The sequence below is a fragment of the Coregonus lavaretus genome (genome assembly GCF_964263955.1).
Source record: "Coregonus lavaretus genome assembly, chromosome: 5".
In the NCBI taxonomy this organism is placed as follows: Eukaryota; Metazoa; Chordata; class Actinopteri; order Salmoniformes; family Salmonidae; genus Coregonus; species Coregonus lavaretus.
This window is the reverse complement of record NC_139992.1, coordinates 29,961,594-29,977,677: the sequence shown is the minus strand read 5'-3', so window position 1 is coordinate 29,977,677 and position 16,084 is coordinate 29,961,594. Positions and strand designations below refer to the sequence as shown.

At 44.4% G+C, this 16,084-nt stretch overlaps 1 protein-coding gene across 1 annotated transcript in view; it reads right to left on the bottom strand.

The window, feature by feature from the left end:
- Window positions 1-15,125: 15,125 nt before the first annotated feature.
- The window catches only part of LOC311129228 (cadherin EGF LAG seven-pass G-type receptor 1-like), a 135,327-nt gene continuing 134,368 nt past the window's right edge, over window positions 15,126-16,084 (bottom strand). The window contains exon 38 of the mRNA XM_084161529.1: window positions 15,126-16,084. This exon is cut by the window's right edge and continues 269 nt beyond it. The gene's annotated coding sequence lies outside the window, so the exon portion shown is untranslated.

The following is a 16,084-nucleotide window of genomic DNA, read 5'->3' as shown; positions in this document are numbered from 1 at the left end:
GCCACTCCAATACCTTGACTTTGTTGTCCTTAAGCCATTTTGCCACAACTTTGGAAGTATGCTTGGGGTCCATTGTCCATTTGGAAGACCCATTTGCGACCAAGCTTTAACTTCCTGACTGATGTCTTGAGATGTTGCTTCAATATATCCACATAATATTCCTTCCTCATGATGCCATCTCTTTTGTGAAGTGCACCAGTCCCTCCTGCAGCAAAGCACCCCCACAGCATGATGCTGCCACTCCCATGCTTCACGGTTAAGATGGTGTTCTTCGGCTTGCAAGCTATCCCCTTTTTCCTCCAAACATAACGATGGTCATTATGGCCAAACAGTCCTATTTTTGTTTCATCAGACCGGAGGACATTTCTCCAAAAAGTACAATCTTTGTCCCTATGTGCAGTTGCAAACCATAGTCTGGCTTTTTTATGGCGGTTTTGGAGCAGAGGCTTCTTCCTTGCTGTGTGGCCTTTCAGGTTATGTCGATATAGGACTTGTTTTACTGTGGATATAGATACTTTTGTACCTGTTTCCTCCAGCATCTTCACAAGGTCCTTTGCTGTTGTTCTGGGATTGATTTGCACTTTTCGCACAAAAGTACGTTCATCTCTAGGAGACAGAACGTGTCTCCTTCCTGAGCGGTATGACAGATGTGTGGTCCCATGGTGTTTATACACTGCTCCAAAAAATTAAGGGAACACTAAAATAACACATCCTAGATCTGAATGAATGAAATAATCTTATTAAATACTTTTTTCTTTACATAGTTGAATGTGCTGACAACAAATCACACAAAAATTATCAATGGAAATCAAATGTATCAACCCATGGAGGTCTGGTTTTGGAGTCACCCTCAAAATTAAAGTGGAAAACCACACTACAGGCTGATCCAACTTTGATGTAATGTCCTTAAAACAAGTCAAAATGAGGCTCAGTAGTGTGTGTGGCCTCCACGTGCCTGTATGACCTCCCTACAACGCCTGGGCATGCTCCTGATGAGGTGGCGGATGGTCTCCTGAGGGATCTCCTCCCAGACCTGGACTAAAGCATCCGCCAACTCCTGGACAGTCTGTGGTGCAACGTGGCGTGGGTGGATGGAGCGAGACATGATGTACCAGATGTGCTCAATTGGATTCAGGTCTGGGGAACGGGCAGGCCAGTCCATAGCATCAATGCCTTCCTCTTGCAGGAACTGCTGACACACTCCAGCCACATGAGGTTTAGCATTGTCTTGCATTAGGAGGAACCCAGGGCCAACCGCACCAGCATATGGTCTCACAAGGGGTCTGAGGATCTCATCTCGGTACCTAATGGCAGTCAGGCTACCTCTGGCGAGCACATGGAGGGCTGTGCGGCCCCCCAAAGAAATGCCACCCCACACCATGACTGCCAAACCGGTCATGCTGGAGGATGTTGCAGGCAGCAGAACGTTCTCCACGGCGTCTTCAGACTCTGTCACGTCTGTCACATGTGCTCAGTGTGAACCTGCTTTCATCTGTGAAGAGCACAGGGCGCCAGTGGCGAATTTGCCAATCTTGGTGTTCTCTGGCAAATGCCAAATGTCCTGCACGGTGTTGGGCTGTAAGCACAACCCCCACCTGTGGAAGTCGGGCCCTCATACCACCCTCATGGAGTCTGTTTCTGACAGTTTGAGCAGACACATGCACATTTGTGGCCTGCTGGAGGTCATTTTGCAGGGCTCTGGCAGTGCTCCTCCTGCTCCTCCTTGCACAAAGGTGGAGGTAGCGGTCCTGCTGCTGGGTTGTTGCCCTCCTACGGCCTCCTCCACGTCTCCTGATGTACTGGCCTGTCTCCTGGTAGCGCCTCCATGCTCTGGACACTACGCTGACAGACACAGCAAACCTTCTTGCCACAGCTCACATTGATGTGCCATCCTGGATGAGCTGCACTACCTGAGCCACTTGTGTGGGTTGTAGACTCCGTCTCATGCTACCACTAGAGTGAAAGCACCGCCAGCATTCAAAAGTGACCAAAACATCAGCCAGGAAGCATAGGAACTGAGAAGTGGTCTGTGGTCACCACCTGCAGAACCACTCCTTTATTGGGGGTGTCTTGCTAATTGCCTATAATTTCCACCTGTTGTCTATTCCATTTGCACAACAGCATGTGAAATTTTTTGTCAATCAGTGTTGCTTCCTAAGTGGACAGTTTGATTTCACAGAAGTGTAATTGACTTGGAGTTACATTGTGTTGTTTAAGTGTTCCCTTTATTTTTTTGAGCAGTGTACTTGCGTACTATTGTTTGTACAGATGAATGTGGTACCTTCAGGCATTTGGAAATTGCTCCCAAGGCTGAACCAGACTTGTGGAGGTCTACAATTCTTTTATCTGAGGTCTTGGCTGATTTCTTTTGATTTTCCCATGATGTCAAGCAAAGAGGCAATGAGTTTGAAGGTAGGCCTTGAAATACATCCACAGGTACACCTCCAATTACATTTACATTTACATCATGTAGCAGACGCTCTTATCCAGAGCGACTTACAAATTGGTGCATTCAACTTATGATAGCCAGTGGGACAACCACTTTTCTTCTTCTTTTTTTTATGGGGGGGGGGGGGGGGGGGGTAGAAGGATTACTGTATACTATTCTAGGTATTCCTTAAAGAGGTAGGGTTTCAAGTGTCTCCGGAAGGTGGTCAGTGACTCCGCTGTCCTGGCATCGTGGGGGAGCTTGTTCCACCATTGGGTGCCAGAGCAGCGAATAGCTTTGACTGGGCTGAGCGGGAACTGTGCTTCCGTAGAGGTAGGGGGGCTAGCAGGCCAGAGGTGGATGAACGTAGTGCCCTCGTTTGGGTGTAGGGACTGATCAGAGCCTGAAGGTACGGAGGTGCCATTCCCCTCACAGCTCCGTAGGCAAGCACCTTGGTCTTGTAGTAGATGCAACCCTCAACTGGAAGCCAGTGGAGTGTGTGGAGGAGCGGGGTGACATGAAAGAACTTGGGAAGGTTGAACACCAGACGGGCTGCAGCGTTCTGGATAAGTTGTAGGGGTTTAATGGCACAGGCAGGGAGCCCAGCCAACAGCGAGTTGCAGTAATCCAGACGGGAGATGACAAGTGCCTGGATTAGGACCTGTGCCGCTTTCTGTGTAAAGTAGGGTCGTACTCTGTGAATGTTGTAGAGCATGAACCTGCAGGATCGAGTCACCGCTTTGATGTTAGCGGAGAACGACAGGGTGTTGTCCAGGGTCACGCCAAGGTTCTTTGTACTCTGGGAGGAGGACACAATGGAGTTGTCAACCGTGATGGTGAGATCATGGAGCGGGCAGTCCTTCCCCGGGAGGAAGAGCAGCTCCGTATTGCCGAGGTTCAGCTTGAGGTGGTGATCCAACATCCACACTGATATGTCTGCCAGACATGCAGAGATGCCATTCGCCACCTGGTTATCAGAAGAGGGAAAGGAGAAAATGAATTGTGTGACATCTGCGTAGCAATGATAGGAGAGACCATGTGAGAATATGACAGAGCCAAGTGACTTGGTGTATAGAGAGAATAGGAGAGGGCCTAGAACTGAGCCCTGGGGGACACCAGTAGTGAGAGCACATGGTGCGGAGACAGATTCTCGCCATGCCACCTGGTAGGAGCGACCTGTCAGGTAGGACGCAATCCAAGAGTGAGCAGTGCCGGAGATGCCCAACTCGGAGAGGGTGGAGAGGAGGATCTGATGGTTCACAGTATCAAAGGATATGACAGAGCAGAGGAGAGAGAGTTAGCTTTAGCAGTGCGGAGAGCCTCCGTGACACAGAGAAGAGCAGTCTCAGTTGAATGACCAGTCTTGAAACCTGACTGGTTTGGATCAAGAAGGTAATTCTGAGAGAGATAACAGGAGAGTTGGCTAGAGACGGCACGCTCAAGAGTTTTGGAGAGAAAAGAAAGAAGGGATACTGGTCTGCAGTTGTTGACATCGGAGGGATCGAGTATAGGTTTTTTGAGGAGGGGTGCAACTCTCGCTCTCTTGAAGACGGAAGGGACATGGCCAGCGGTCAAGGATGAGTTGATGAGCGAGGTGAGGTAAGGGAGAAGGTCTCCGGAAATGGTCTGGAGAAGAGAGGAGGGGATAGGGTCAAGCGGGCAGGTTGTTGGGTGGCCGGCCGTCACAAGTCGCAAGATTTCATCTGGAGAGAGAGGGGAGAAAGAAGTCAAAGCATAGGGTAGGGCAGTGTGAGCAGGACCAGCGGTGTCATTTGACTTAATAAATGATGATTGGATGTCGTCAACCTTCTTTTCAAAATGGTTGACGAAGTCATCCACAGAGAGGGAGGAGGGAGGGGGAGGAGGAGGAGGATTCAGCAGGGAGGAGAAGGTGGCAAAGTGCTTCCTAGGGTTAGAGGCAGATGCTTGGAATTTAGAGTGGTAGAAAGTCGCTTTGGCAGCGGAAACAGAGGAAGATAATGTGGAGAGGAGGGAGTGAAAAGATGACAGGTCTGCAGGGAGTCTAGTTTTCCTCCATTTCCGCTCGGCTGCCCGGAGCCCTCTTCTGTGAGCTCGCAATGAGTCGTCAAGCCACGGAGCAGGAGGGGAGGACCGAGACGGCCGGCAGGATAGGGGACATAGAGAGTCAAATGATGCAGAAAGGGAGGAGAGGAGGGTTGAGGAGGCAGAATCAGGAGATCGGAGGGAGAAGGATTTATCAGAGGGAAGAGATGATAGGATGGAAGAGGAGAGAGTAGCGGGAGAGAGAGAGCGACGGCCCATTACCATCTGAGTAGGGACAGAGTGAGTAGTGTTGGAGGAGAGCGAGAGAGAAAAGGATACAAAGTAGTGGTCGGACACTTGGAGGGGAGTTGCAGTGAGATTAGTAGAAGAACAGCATCTAGTAAAGATGAGGTCAAGCGTATTGCCTGCCTTGTGAGTAGGGGGGGACGATGAGAGGGTGAGGTCAAAAGAGGAAAGGAGTGGAAAGAAGGAGGCAGAGAGAAATGTGTCAAAGGCAGACGTAGGGAGGTTAAAGTCACCCAGAACTGTGAGGGGTGAGCCATCCTCAGGAAAGGAACTTATCAAGGCGTCAAGCTCATTGATGAACTCTCCAAGGGAACCTGGAGGGCGATAAATGACAAGGATGTTGAGCTTGAATGGGCTTGTGACTGTGACAGCATGGAATTCAAATGAGGAGATAGACAGATGGGTCAGGGGAAAAAGAGAGAATGTCCACTTGGGAGAGATGAGGATTCCTGTGCCACCGCCGCGCTGACCAGATGCTCTCATGGGTATGCGAGAACACATGGTCAGACGAGGAAAGAGCAGTAGGAGTAGCAGTGTTTTCTGTGGTAATCCATGTTTCCGTCAGCGCCAAGAAGTCGAGGGACTGGAGGGTAGCATATGCTGAGATGAACTCTGCCTTGTTGGCCGCAGAACGGCAGTTCCAGAGGCTCCCAGAGACCTGGAGCTCCACGTGGGTCGTGCGCGCAGGGACCACCAGATTAGAGTGTCAACAGCCACGTGGTGTGAAGCGTTTGTATGGCCTGTGCAGAGAGGAGAGAACAGGGATAGACAGACACACAGTTGACAGGCTACAGAAAAAGGCTACAATAATGCAAAGGAGATCGGAATGAAATGAACTAAACATCTGGGAAAGTGAGAGAGCGGGGCCTCCCTCACTTACGTTTCACTGAAACACTCAAATATAACTCTCCCAACTTCCACTTTAGAAATTATAATTGTTGTAAACTACAGCGGTTCAATGTTTTCTAGGAATAGACTCTAACTTAGTTTATTCAGCTAGCTAACTTGGTACAGTATTCTTCAGTGAAAACCGTCCAGGGCACCGAATCCTATGACACCGTAGCCAACTAGCATGCCAGCCTCCAATAACACGGTTTAGCACCAATACTCGGTTACAACAAACCACCAGTGTGTTAAAACGCCAAGCAGATCATTCGTGTCCGTGTCTAACGTTGTGTAAAGTTTTGGGTTAGTTTTGACAGTTTGAGTGAGTACGTCGTCAACTTATTCAGCCAGTTAGTTAGCTAGAATAGTTAGCATACTAGCTAGCCATTGCTCTCTGCCAATGAACCAAACCCTCCTCCCACGGCACGAACACACAGAGAGAGCCAAGCTAACGTTAACTAGTCACCCATGTCCCGAATTCCCTTGAAGGACTCTGGTTACCAGTATGTAAAAACAAAACACAAATGTAGGTTATAACTTACCCTTAGTAGCTACTGTTAGCCAGTTAAGTGCAAAGCTAGCCACTGAATCGATTCAGCCAGTTCGGGTCTGTCCCAACGGAGAGAAAGCGTCTCCAAATATTAAAGCTAGGTCGTTCCATCTATTGTTTAGTTAGCTATCCAGGTAGCAACAAGCTAGCTACATTTCGAGTACAGTAGCTACTAACTACCTAACGTTAACGCTTCAGATAATGAGGTTAGAAAAACAGCTGAATGGTAGGTAGCTAGCTGGCATAATTACAGGTACTCTTGAGCGTGAAATAACATTGGAAACAACTATCCACAGTTGCTAATAGTTAACAGTAGCTACCCGCTAGCTAGTCCAGGTAGTGGGTTAGCTAGCCTCGTGCTTCACCGGGCTCAGTGAATACAATACTTACCTACAATAATTACCTACAATAACCTACAATAACTACCTAGATAAACTATCTAAAATACCTAACTACAATACCTACCTACAATCTAAATACATGGTTTAAGCTTTACTCAACACCATATAAGCCAAGCTTACCTCCCGCCAGAGAGAGACACAACCTCACCTATATCAATTCAAGCACGGAATGGTGAATTAGCCTATCAGAAGCTTCTAAAGCCATGACATCATTTTCTGGAATTTTCCAAGCTGTTTAAAGGCACAGTCAACTTAGTGTATGTAAACTTCTGATCCACTGGAATTGTGATACAGTGAATTATAAGTGAAATAATCGGTCTGTAAACAATTGTTGGAAAAATTACTTGTGTCATGCACAAAGTAGATGTCCTAACCGACTTGCCAAAACTATAGTTTGTTAACAAGAAATTTGTGGAGTGGTTTAAAAACTAGTTTTAATTACTCCAACCTAAGTGTATGTAAACTTCCGACTTCAACTGTACATCGTACCAGCTCCTTCCTGGCCTCCAGAGAAAAACAAGCCTTATGCCGGTAATAAAAACGTATTCTCAGCTTGAGCTTCCTTATCAAGTTCTCCACATGAACAGTGAAGCTCAGCTTGTCATCTACCCACACTCCCAAATATTTGTACACTTTGACTTGCTCTATAGTATGTCCATCCAATGTAGCAATGACATGATTAGTAACACAGCATTTGAAAATACCATGCATTTTGTTTTACCCAAATTCAGAACTAGCTTCAAATCATACAGCTTCTGTTGAATGGTGTTAAATGCTCTTTGGTCATTTTCAAAAGCTAAAGATAAACTACTACCACTTGAATAAAAAACAGTATCATCTGCATAAAAATTAACATCCGCTGTTTCAATATGATCCCCAATGTTGTTGATATACAAAATGAACAACAGTGGGCCCAAAATAGAGCCTTGCAGAACACCTGAGCACAACTCTATGGACTCAGATTTACAACCATCCGCCATTACACATTGTGTACGATTTCATAGGTAACTTATAAACCAATCTAGAGCATGACCAGTAATTCCACAACATTTTAACCTTTGCACCAACACTGCATGGTCCACAGTGTCAAATGCCTTCGACAAATCAATAAAGACAGACCCACAATGTAGACAATTGATATTGTAGACAATTCTGTGCTTCCAACCTTGTGGCAACAGTTTGGAGAAGGCCCTTTCCTGTTTCAGCATGACAATGACCCCGTCCACCAAGCGAGGTCCATACAGAAATGGTTTGTCGAGATCGGTGTGGAAGAACTTGACTGGCCTGCACAGAGCCCTGACCTCAACCCCATCAAACACCTTTGGGATGAATTGGAATGCCGGCTGCGAGCCAGGCCTAATTGCCCAACATCAGTGCCCGACCTCACTAATGCTCTTGTGGCTGAATGGAAGCAAGTTTCCGCAGCAATGTTCCAACATCTAGTGGAAAGCCTTCCCAGAAGAGTGGAGGCTGTTATAGCAGCAAAGGGGGGGCCAACTCCATATTAATGCCCATGATTTTGAAATTAGATGTTCGACAAGCAGGTTTCCACATACTTTTGGTCATGTAGTGTAACTGCCTTAATGTTGCTGGAACCCAGGAGGAGTAACTGCTGCCTTAGCAGAGATGGTTGAGTTTAGAGCAGGGGTGTCTAACTCCGGGGGTCGCATTCGGTCTTCAACGAGGTCGAACCAGCTTCCCCCTGAAGCTAGGACAGCAGAGTCCCTTCCTATCTTCTGAAAATACCTGAAACCCTACCTCTTAGTAGTATCTTAAATAATACCCTTCCTCATGTCGACCCCCCCAAAAAAGAATAATAATCCTGAACCAACACTGTGATTGTTAGAGAGCTGGATACAGTCAAGAAACTGTATCAATGTAGGTCCATTCTAGACAGTTTCGATTTGGTCTTAGTCTTTTTAAATATATTTTTTTACTCAAACCACCTGTGGGCCGGATTGGTCCGCCTCGTGTATGTTTGACACCCCTTGCTTAGAGGCAGAGGAAATTAAAGGAGAAAGAGGTGGCATGGGTTACTTTTTAATTTGAGTGACACTAAGTGTACGTGTGTGTAGTCTAGACTACACACATGCCAGAGAAAATCCAAAGAGGGAGCCCTTAGTCCAGATTTAAGACAATTAGAGCATACCAAGAGGTAACCAATCAGGGCCCTTACCCCTACACATCAGCCCTGTTATCTACTGTGGCAGGGCAGGTGAGATTCATGCATCTGCAATAATGTACCTGTTGTAATACTATTTTACAACCAATAGATGGCGGTGCAGGATCATTGTCATGGAATTGTTTGAGCCAACAAGATGGACAGTTTGCTGAAGTCTGTGTATCTGCTGTATGGCACTGTCTTCCAGTGCTGCCAACATGGGCCCGCCCACAGGAAGCTGAATTATTAAAGTGATAGCCATGCCTGAGAGACACTCAGGTGGGGCAGAGATACTTTAGAGAGAAAAGGTCAGTGCCAGTCTTCTGAGTAGGCTAAAGTGTCGCCACATAACCCCCAACGATACACACTGAGTGTGATTATACAGTGACAATATGATTCTGAATAGTATGAAATAAAAGGAGTATTGGCTGATTGTTCATCTCGGACCGAAAAACACTTTTTAAACACAACTTAGAGAGTATAACATCTTGAGGTTTTAAAGCTATCGGTCTCAGGTGCCCCCAAGACTTCCTCTATCCCTAACACCCCATTACTACCTGCACGCGTCCTCCTCAACTGTATGTGTCCCACACCATTTCTGTCACCTGAGCTAGAGCCTGTTGTCACTGGGCTGACTGACGTCCCCTCACCCGGCCGCCAGTAACCCGAACCACACATATACCCTTTCACTCACACAACATACTGTACTTATTAGTGTGCCTTGCTTCAGCAAGACAACTCTAGCATTTCCACTTACTTCTGACTAAGTGTGCCTTGCTAAGTGTGGCCTAAGTGTGGCCTTGCTATATATCTCTTTGGAATGACTTAGTATCCCGTTTGAAGACATTTTTACAGTTTTACTAAGTCGTTCCAACGAGATCGTAAGTCGTTCGGATGAGATAATTCCAAGAGGGGGGGACACAAACCTGCAGAGGAAGAAGATGGAGTTGGTCTTGTTGTGTCTGATGAAGAAGAGGAACGGGTGGTCTGCATTGAAGTAGTACCTCCTTTTAGGATAACGTGATCTGCCTCGCATTAACCCCACTACATGCATCAGCTTCTGTTCCGTTCATCCCAGACAGGTTTGCCTTGTCCTGGTCAAACATGTCAGTCACGCTCAGTTGAGACAGATTCTCCCTCAGTTGGTAGTCCTCCTCAACTTTAAAGACATCATCCAGCGATCTTTTTACTGTTACTGTTGAAAAGTGATATACCAAGTATATATACAGTAAAGTACAAACACTAAAGGGTAAAAAAATATATGTTTTCACCAAAATATATATATTTTGCAAACTTCAAGAAGTAGGGCATAAAAGGAGTTGGTCTGATGGGAATCATTAATGTCATTGGCCTCCCCCTTCTTGAATACATGTTAGAATCACCTTTGGCAGCGATTACAGCTGTGAGTCTTTCTGGGTAAGTCTCTAAAAGCTTTGCAAAAGGGATTGTACAATATTTAACCATTATTCTTTTAAAACTTATTTAAGCTCTGTCAAGTTGGTTGTTGATCATTGCTAGCCAGCCATTTTCAAGTCTTGCCATAGATTTTCAAGCCGATTTAAGTGAAAACTGTAACTAAGCCACTCAGCAACTCCAGTGTTGATTTGGCCTTGGGTTTTAGGTAATTGTCCTGCTGAAAGGTGAATTTGTCTCCCAGTGTCTGTTGGAAAGCAGAGTAAAAGTGGTGAAAGTAGTAGCTTTATCTAGTCCAATAAATGACCATAATCACCCCCAACTAGGTTCAATGTTAGCTAGCTAGCTAACATTAGGCTATAACTAGCAATGCAAATGGCTTTCTGAGATACAAATAATATTCCTACACAGATCATACACGTAATGTTAGCTAGCGAGCCAGCCAACATTAGCTAGCTAGCTAACAGTATGCTTTAACTTGCAATGAAAACAACTTTACAAGCATACCCATAACATGATGCGGCCACCACCATGCTTAAAAATATGAAGAGTGGTAGGTACTCAGTGACATGTTGTGTTGGATTTGCTCCAAACATAATGCTTTCTATTCAGGATAAAAAGTTCATTTCTTTGCCACATTTTTTGAAGTATTACTGTAGTGCCTTATTGCAAACAGGATGCATGTTTTGGAATATTTTAATTCTGTACAAGCTTCCTTCTTTTCACTCTGTCAGGTGCGTTTGTAAATTGCCTCCAGTGTGTCAGAGTGCGCTCTGGGTCATTCGTAAATTCAGAGCGTTTCACTCTCGGATCGTTTAGAACACACACTGGACGCTCTGGCCGAGGAGAATGGTTGATCTGAGCGTTCAGACCTTACAACGGCAGTCAAGCACCCAAGCTAACTGGCTAATTGTTAAACTCTATAGATGTTGTAAGGCTCTATACTTTCAGTATAAAGTCGTTAACTGGGTTGTACTTGGAGGTTATCAATCTTCAGTGGTGGTTCTAGATTAAAGTTCTGTCTTCTATGTCAGTATAGGCTGACTGGAAGGTTCTGTACCTTTAGTAGGGGGGTCATTTGAAATGCCAATATACATGATTTCAGATGTTTATTCTCTATTCCAATGCTGCTCAATGGGAGAACACTCACTCACCTGGTTGATTTTAAATGGCTTGTCAGAGGTTTGAGCACTGGAGAATGTATGTAACCAAGTTGCTTTAAAGTAGAGAGCATTCACAAGAACCAGTCTGGTCATTTCGTTGACATTTCCTCGTTTAACAAGCTTTCATTATTTTCTGTGGACAAACAATTCAAATGTAGAACCACTCCACAATGGGAAAATGACCTCCAGATAAAAAGGTGAAGACTTCTTGATGTGTGCTTTCTACAGGCCAATTTCACTGTTGAATGTTGATGGTAAAGTATTTCTAAAATATTCCTTTGTGTTTGTATACCGGTTTCATCAGAGCAGAAGAGTCTCATTTGGCCCCCAGGTGGACCACGGCCAGAGCTGAACTGATACTCATGGGAGAGAAGCAGATGTTCTTACTGGAGTTGGTTTGGCCAAGTGTGTGAAGAAAGTCCAAGGCAAACACTGTGTTTGAGCTACTGACAGTGGTCATGGTTGACTGTAGTATGATGGTAAAGCAAAGGCGGAAAAGAGCCATCATTGATGGTTTTAATTAATATTTAGGGTGAATAATCCTGTGCTTGAGTGAACAATCAAATCATATACACTGAGTGTACAAAACATTAAGAACACCTGCTCTTTCCATGACATAGACTGACCAGGTGAATTCAGGTGAAAGATATGATCCCTTATTGATGTCACTTAAATCCACTTCAATCAGTGTAGATGAAGGGGAGGACACAGGTTAAAGAAGGATTCAGAGGGCACATGGGCAAGACAAAAGATTGAAGTGCCTTTGAATAGGGTATGATAGTAGGTGCCAGGCTCACCGGTTTGAGTGTGTCAAGAACTGCAACTCTGCTGGATTTTTCAAGCTCAACAGTTTCCCGTGTGTATCAAGAATGGTCCACCACCTCGACCCAGAGCCACTACAGAATTTAAGTAAGCTGCATTCACCATTGTCTTCCTCATCCCTAGATTCCCTGTTTGGTTTGAGCATGTAAATCTGTGTGTACTTATTATCTTTCTATTAAAACTCCTGCCTTTGTTTCATATTTGAATGATTAGAATAACTACTTGTCTGACCCTTTTAGGCTATTTAATTCCCCTTTCCCCCTTGTGATTCTGACTCGTTACCATATTGCATCATTTTGCCAACAAATCCTTCATGAATCATTCATCATGTAAAATGTATTGATTTATCTTGATGTTCTTATAATAAATATTTTTAGTTTATAAAGTATTTGCTGGCCTCCTAGATGCATTTGTCTTGTCATTGAATTGCCTTCAGAATTATATGATAATTGTATCTCTTTTGTTAAATTAGAGTTTCCAATAGCCTCACATTGTGGGTGGTGCCCTGTAAATTCCAGAATTAATGACCAAATTAATTAGACATTATCTCATTACAACACTCATCTACACCAGTAATGCCACAGACAGACAAAGCACATAACTTACCACTCGGCCAACACCACAGAGAACAACAGAGGAAACTAAGTGCCAAGTACAGTAGAGTACTGATTTGATCACCCTAAAGTAGATACACCCCCCCCCCCCCCCCAATTATTTTAATTTATTATAAAGACGTTTTACGGAAAACTACTTTTTTTGGGGGGGAAAACAGCTAACTTCCTGCATTTCAACACCCATTGAGCATGTTTGGGATGCACTGGATCGACATGTACAACAGCGTGTTCCAGTTCCCGCCAATATCCAGCAACTTCGCACACAGCCATTGAAGAGGAGAGGGACAACATTCCACAGGCCAGAATCAACAGCCTGATCAACTCTATGCGAAGGAGTCACGTTGCAACTGAAATACCGAAAGCTGAAAAGGGCGAGAGGTTTACCTTGGAATTCAGGTCTGACAGGTGGATAATTCTAACTGCTTTTTAGGTGGGTTATAATGTACATGAGGAGAATGTGTGATGTCAAATGTTTAATAAAACATGTGTCATTACTTTAAAGTGGCAATCAGCAATTGAAACAATAACAAATGGTTTCCCCACCCATTTCGGTAAAAATGGGGCCAGAGAAATGTAACTACTCAAATTCATATACAGAGCTATGGATGCAAAGACTGACCATCCATGATATCAAAATTATAGTTTTAACCATGTTTGTAGGCTATATAGTGTGTGTACATTTACTTTGTTTACAAACATTGGAGTAAAACAAGCTTATATTTTGGGTTCTGATGGGGTATGACAGTTGAACAAAGCTCATGAGGCATTTATAAGTTATATTCTTCAAGAATCAATGGGTACATATCATTTATTCACGTCCAAGTCCAAAAATGTATTTAGCAACTGTAGATTGCCCCTTTAAATGGTACTGTTGAGAGTCATCATTTAGGCCAGGGCCAGGTGTTTTCCCTGACCTCCTCACCTGGTAAGGAATAACTCTGGGTCCTAGTTAAAGTCTATATAACTAGGAACCAGTTTTATTTTTCTGGGTCAGGGCCCGTATTCAGAAAGTGTCTCAGAGCAGGAGTGCTGATGTAGGCTCAGGTCCTCCCCATCCTCTGAAGCTAACCAGGGTTGGTTCTGGTCGGTCCCTGGATGGGAGACCAGATGCTGCTGGAAGTGGTGTTGGACTGCCAGTAGGAGGCACTCTTTCCTCTGGTCAAAAATAATAATAATCTCCTAAATGCCCCAGTGCAGTGAATGGGGATATTTCCCTGTGTAGGGTGCTGCCTTATCGGATGGGACGTTAAACGGGTGTCCTGACTCTCTGTGGTCACTAAAGATCCCATGGCACTTATCGTAAGAGTAGGGGTGTTAACCCCGGTGTCCTGGCTAAATTCCCAATCTGGCCCTCATAACATCATGGCCACCTAATCATCCCCAGCTCCTCCTAATTCATCTCCGCTCCCCTCTAACTATTCCCCGGGTCATTGCTGTAAATGAGTATGTGTTCTCAGTCAATTTACCTGGTAAAATAAGGGTAAAATAAAAATCCATATAACCCAAGATCAGCAATCCTATTCTAAGACGCTTCGTGAATACGGGTCAGGTCTCACAGTGAGGAAACATTCCTCCTCCTTGTCATCATCAATACTCATTGCTTAAACCCCAGGTCACCTTTTCCATAAACTTATGGAGCCATTTATCAAAGAACGTCTAAGAAAGTGATAAAATACCAAAACTCTTTATCAGGGTGTCAAGAAAAACTCAACGCACTTCAAAAATGTGCCTTCTATTACACACTCAGTTTGCCCCTGTCAAGTGGATAATAAAATCTGTGTGTGAGAGTTTGTGACTGTCTCTCAGGGTGTATGCCTGGTACAGTGAGCATGTACTGTAGTGTGTGTGTGTGTGTGTGAGAGTGAGTGTGTTTGATGTCTGGGGTTAACTGCTTCTGTTTCATGTGTGACCCTTCTGGTATGTGAAAGTACGGTACCCCGGAACCACACTGGAAGGGTGACACACACACACACACAGCAGGACCGGTAGGCACCATTGTTTCATAAAGGATTAGCCCTGGACCTCAGTCACTGTCTGAACTTTGGACCCCACAGCAGGCAAGTCAGACAGTCCATCAGCCAGCCAGACACACAGTCCCAGTTGTGCCAGGAACAGCACAGGACAGGACAGTATCAAGGAGTGTAAAGAGACATTACATTACTTGGACAGTGTAAGGATATACAGTGAGTCATTAAGACATAGCTACACTAGCTTTTAAGGAAAAATACAATTCAAAGTAAATCTATTTTCTTTCCTCCATTACCTCGTTCACAGTTATCCTAATTTCACTGTTTTATCTCCCTCCTTAAGGCTATTATTTAAACGTTCTTATTTTTTTCATAATGGGTGGGATGTCTGAATTCAGACAAGGCATTAAAACAATTTAACGTGTCATCTTTAATTTTACAGTTACAATCATTGTTTTTTCCAGTGTCTTGAAACCATACAAATAAATATACATATGTTACAAAACAATTCCAGTGTCTTTGAACATACAAAAAATGACATTTTGTACAGTGCCGATCACATGATAGGAAGCGTTATAAAGGCATTACTTGTGTAGTGGTTAGGTTGACATTAGAGACTCCATACCATATATGTACTGCAGTGGTTCTTTACCTACTTTGGTAAGCAGAATAATGGGTATGTACTGCTGACCTGTGTTCAAATGTTTTCTTTCAAATACTCCCAGAAATGTGGGGAGCATGCCTTGAGTGACAGATGGGCACAGGTTTGCTAGTCTGAGCCACAGAAGAACATGTCCTATAACAGCGTGTGATTTCTCCACAATCAGAAAGGAGTTCTAGAATTGTTGTTTTTACAAAAGCATTTTCTTTTAAATTTACAAATATGTATTTTTGTCTCTCATCCATGATGACAGTTCAAATACAAAATATATAATTTTTTGAAATATCTACATATTAATTACACTCTAAAAGCATTGGGTGAAACGCAGTGCTCCTCTTTCTATGAGTAGCTTGGATGAACAGGGCACTTGGTAAGTCTCTGAGTTTCTCCTGAACTTCCTGTAGGCCTCCATAGGATTTGTAGTCTTAGAAGTCTTTCTCTGGACTACAACTATGACTGTACCGGCACACAGTGGTCATACATCCATACATCCGTATCTGTATCAGTCCTGAGGCTCTTAAGAGTCTTTGATCGACCAATGTGAGTTACTCATTCTGGGGGATGTAGTCTTTCTTCACCTCCTCTTCTAGTGGTTTGGCACAGGAGGTTCAATTAGTCCAGTAGGTAGGACCCCCTCCTTTACTTGGTTTAGTCTGACACATACATTCCCTTTTCTTGTCTTTAGTTTAGTCCGGCAGGCATGGCTCTG